The sequence below is a fragment of the Tamandua tetradactyla genome, unplaced genomic scaffold (genome assembly GCF_023851605.1).
Source record: "Tamandua tetradactyla isolate mTamTet1 unplaced genomic scaffold, mTamTet1.pri scaffold_238_ctg1, whole genome shotgun sequence".
NCBI lineage: Eukaryota > Metazoa > Chordata > Mammalia > Pilosa > Myrmecophagidae > Tamandua > Tamandua tetradactyla.
The window spans coordinates 13,814-19,139 of NW_027518347.1; the positions used below are offsets into that span (position 1 = coordinate 13,814).

At 41.5% G+C, this 5,326-nt stretch overlaps 1 pseudogene; it reads right to left on the bottom strand.

Moving 5' to 3' along the window:
* Positions 1-1,140: 1,140 nt before the first annotated feature.
* Positions 1,141-2,336, bottom strand: LOC143673239 (vacuole membrane protein 1-like; annotated as a pseudogene).
* Between the last annotated feature and the right edge of the window lie 2,990 nt (positions 2,337-5,326).

Genomic DNA, 5,326 nt, shown 5'->3' on the forward strand with positions numbered 1-5,326 from the left:
TAAATACCATTACTAATCCAAATCACATCTAAGCATAAACAGCATGTATTTATAAAAATTACTTATATTTTCTGGAATTAATAAAAATTACTGTGAACTGTGAGGTTGTTTAGATTTTTGAAAAGTTCTGTAATGTCTGGCTTAAGAAAACCATTGGATTCTTTTGTCCAATTCTGGATTTCTGTCAGTTGGATTGAAGTTCATGGAGAAAATCTGGTCTCCCAAGGACTTTGTTTTGGAGGTCTTATTAACAAAGACAGAGGAGTCATGGACAGAGAACACAGCCTAAGGAAGAAGTGGAGCCAGGAACCAGATTTGGCTCAGGACCATGGTCAGAGATCTCAGGGGAATCTGGTTTGGGACAGAGCAGTGATTGGTCACAGAATTGTCCCCAGGTCAGAAAATAAACTAAGGACTGGGTGAGGGGAGAGAAGATGAAAAGGCAGCACCAAATGCTCATATTTCTCACACATTTTACCTAAAAAATTTGGCAGCGCTTTCTCACGAGAGGTGTTAACTGTGGATGTTTATGGAGGGTGGAAGATGTGCCCTGTGATGACCCCTGTGAGCCCCAGTCCTGCACAGTCCACCCTTTGAATGCAAGTGGGACTTGTGTTTTCTATGTTTTTTAATGTGATTGTATTGAGAATGTATTCACATACCACGTAATAATTGAAAGTGTACAATCAATTGTTCACAGCACCACTATATTGCTGTGCATTGGTCGCCAAAATTGTGCCATTTCTTTCTAACCAATGAAACATGGCAACAACAATGGGGCATCTCTCCCTTTATTAGCTTATGATATATAACAAAGGTGATGGGGTGCCATTTCCAGAATTATATTTCATTTAATGACTTTCCTAGCTAATTACAGGAAAATTCTTTCTTACTGTTCCTGAGGAAGCAAATAACCATGCTGTGAACTTCCCTTATGGAGGATGAATATGGCTGGGAGATGTTGGCAACTTTCAGGAGCAGAGGGACACTGGAAGCCCCCAGTTCCCAAAAGCCAAGGGCCCCCTGTGCCATTGCCTGCCCTGAGCATGATGCCCCCCAAAAAAGGAAGTGATGGAATTAAACCATCCCCAGTCATTGGAAGATTTGGAATGCCACTGAAAATTGATATTGTTGGATTGCCAAATTTTGGTTTTCTCCTCTGAATTCAACCACTGCTGAATTTATTTGGCATAATTTTGTTCCAGGGAGTTAATGATGGATAGGATGTAGGAACACCATAACAATGACCAACTTCTAAAACATCCAAGATAACCAGTTTTCTTCCTGGTGGGTACCCATTTGACTTTGTGGTGAAGCTTTTGCCACTGAGCTTCCAGGTATTTGTGGAATGGCTTCTGCAGAGAAGGATCTATGCCAGGGACAGCATGAATGTAAGCCACCATCTTCTCCACTATATGTTTGCTGAATGTTATTATAATGAAAATTTTCTGGACATGCATTTTAATTATTGTTCTTCTAATTAGAGTTGTCCCAAAGAAGGTCCAAAAAGGTTCAGGAAGGTGTCCACATGTTATTCCAGCCAGATCAAATGGGGGGGGTTGAAATTGAAACATTGGCCAAAATTTAAAAAAAAAAATCAATCTTCTGTACTAGGTTTTGAACTTCCAGTTCAGTTTGGGAGACAAAGTCTTGCACAGCCTCTGCATGTTATAGCATCTCTTTGAATTCCTGATATACTTCATCATCTGCTTCAGCACCTGAGAGGTGAGCACATGGAAACAGCTCTCTGATTGCTGTACCAGTATCGTATATACTGACCTCAATTGGAAATTTTGAGATGATGTTTCACAAAGAAATGGCTCCTTCAATGCCCACTTCATCTGGACAAATAATCTGGTTGGGATAGTGCATTCAGGGAAATTCACTGAATTGTATTCATAAGCAGCTAATGTAACTTAAGCTGTATGTGGACCCAGATAAAGCAGGATGGTGTGCAGCCCTGCTCCAAGTCCAACCAAGACAAAATTCCTAAACCTATCCAGTAGGCATGCAAAATAAATTTTCTCTGTATGTTGCAGATACTATTGATGTGCTCCTTCAACATAATACATAGTTATAAGCATGGCAAGCAGAAGTAAAAGAGATACTACAATGCTCTGATGATGCCATAATTTTGAGGTCCATTCCTTTAAGACGACTAAGATTTTCAGAGAAAAATACAGCAAGGTAATGAGTGGCTGTCACCACAGGACAATATTCTGTCTGTTGTCCTGATCCCTTCTCCTCTTCTTATTCAGTGAAGAGGAATCTGTGAAGTTTCCATTATGTTGCTCCTTGCTCATTCCTACACATCTCTGGTCACATTTTTTTTCCATTCTCTGCCACTTCATAGAGCAGTAATTCTTGAGGATCTTCCTGCTCTGACTCCAGCTTCTTCAGATCATAGCATCCTGGCAGCAGCTCCTGATCAACTTACATCTGTCACCAGGCTTTGGTCAACAGGAACTTGCATGTGTCACTTCCAGTCTGGGCAAGTGTAGGATCTTTAAGTGCCCGCAGCTGCCTCTGTCTGCAAGAGGGGCTGTAACATGGGCTCTCATTCATCAAAAGTACCTAATAAAAAGCTCTGATCAGTGATCTCACACTGCGTCTTAGGAAAGTGAATTTTTATGTCCCTTTCAAGCACCAATAAGCTACATCAGGGGCCAGATCCCACTGCTGCTTACAGGAAGAATAGGGGCTGGGTGAATGTAACCATTGTGTGGAGAAAACAGTTAACTAGTGTTTTAGTTTGTTAATGCTGCCAGAATGCAATATTCCAGAAATCAACTAGCTTTTAAAAAGGAAATTCATTAAGTTACAAGTTTACAGTTCTAAGGCCACAAAAATGTCCAAACTAAGGAATCCAGATAAAGATAACTTGACTCAAGAAAGGCCAATGCCTGTCACATGGGAAGGCTTGTGGTTGGAATGTGATGGTCCTTATCCTGGTCCCTTTACTTCCAGCTTCTGATGCCACTAGTTTCCTCTCTAAGTGTCTGTGGGCCTACACTTAATTCCTCTGGGACACAACTCTATGTTCTGTCTTGCTTAGCACTTCATGGGAAGATACATGATGATGTCTGCTGGGCTCTGCATCTCCAAACATCCACTCCCAGGCTTCTGCTCTCTCTGCTGGCACCCTAAGCATCTCCAAATGCCTGCAGCTCTGTTGGCTCTGAAGCAACCATGTTTTTTCCAAAATGTTTCCCCTTTTAAAAGACTCTAGTAAACTAATCAAGACTCACCTTGAATGGGCAGAGTCTATCTCCATCTAATCAAAAGGTCACACCCACAATTAATTGGGTCAGTCTTCATGGAAAGAGTCCATCATATAATATTGAATCAGGATTAAAGAACATGGCTTTTCTGGGGTACACAACACTTGGAGACCAGCACAACTGATACTTAATTGTAATTTGCCAGCCTCTTCTTCCTGCTATTCTCTGGATGCTGTACAGTGTTCTTCTGGACTATGGAGTATTGAAGTAGTTAATTTAGACAATTCATGTCTGTTTAATAGTTGTTCCAGTGGAAGGGTTCATTCTTGAAGCTTCCTATTCAGTTGTCTTCCCATAATCTTTCCATTACTTCTTTAGTTGTCCTTTCTTTTTTTCTATTTTTTTTAATTGTGGGAACATATATATAATTAACTTCCTACCCACTCCCATAAAAAAGCCAGAAACCCCAACATGAGCAGTAAAGAAATGAGATGTACCAAGGAGCTTAAAAGCACATTCATTCCCACTTGCATCTCCAGTTAGAATGCTGCTGGCCTACATGTTGACCTAAACTTGAGATTTGGGAAAGGTTTAAGAAGGGCCACACCTGAGAAGAAGCCCTAGTAGTTCATGCTCTGGAAAGAGGAAATTCTTATTAATCCAACTGAGATTGCATCTGCTTCCAGGTTATTTAAAATTGGCTAAGACCAGAGAGCAGCTGACATCCTGCTGGCCTGATGCTCCTTGTCCAAGAGTCCCCATCAGACTGGCCTCTTTGTCTGCAAGGAAGAAGACTCTGGGTGTGTCCTCTGCACCTGTTACCTCTATGCATCCTGGAAGCCTGGCACTGATCTCCCCTCCTTCCAGAGGAACCATCTTCTCACTTCAACAAGAGACTTGGTTTAAAAGTATTACTGGAAAGAGATGTGGGATCAAAATATTAAATAGGGTCACTTGATCACACTATGAATGAGGAAGTGCATGTGAATCTGAGTGCTGGGAAAATGGGAGGGTAAATACTGTGGAGTGACAGTGACCTAGACACAGTTTTCCAGTGCCACCACCTCAATCATGGGTCGGCTCTTCCAGATGTGTAGACCTGGCCCCTGCACAAAGCCAGCAGGAGACCTGCAGATGCCTCATGAGTTGTTCAAGTGAGGACTGTTGTGCACAGGGGGAGTTTCTTCATAGAGCCATGGGGTTTTGCTTTCTGTTCAAAGTATTAGAGGACAGCCATTATTGTTAAAGACTTCTGTCTCTTACAGTGATAGTTTCTTTGTGGAGTGAGTGGCCCAGAAATCCAGTCCAGGTATCCTGCATGGAAGGCAAGCATTCTACCACTGAACCACCCATACCCCCACAATGTTTATTTTAAATTGGGCTTGTGGAGGCAGTAAACCTTCTGAGCACAGAGAGCAATAAAGAAGTGTTAGATCAATGACCAGTTCATTTGCCATCAGTTTGGGGTGTGGAGACAGAACCTATGGTTTAGGTCTTACCCAGGAGAGGTGCCTGGAGAGGTGCCAGAGAAAGCCCATCATAAGGACCCTGGTTCTCTGCTTTGTCTTACAGGAACCACACTTCAAGTTTCCCTTGCTTTATATTTCTTTATGCTCTTTGCCTCATGGAATGGATCTATGTGTTGCTAACACCATGATTCATATTTAAAATTTATTCTCTGAAATTTATACCAAATAATAAAACAGTAAAAACAGTTAGAATGGGCAATAGTAAAACTTTTTACAAAAATATGTACTTTATACTACTGATTGGCTTTGTTTGAAACCCTCAGGAAACTGAACTAATGAAATGATTGAGGGTGGAAGTACTGGTTCCTCTCACTATCCTGGGATCCCCCAACTACCTGAGGAGGGCCTGCTAAGACTCCTAACCAGGTACAGTAAAAAGAGGAGGAACTCTCAGCAAACCTCTCACCTACTGTGATAGCCACTCTTTATTTTTTGTGAGCTTCCCTCCTAGATGTGAAGATCTCAAACTCTTAGGTGTCAGGATCTTGTCACGGCTTCAATGTTTGTAAAATCTCTTAATATAAGGAATATCTATCAATATTTACCCCATTAATTGAAATGGAAAAGTAACATCAA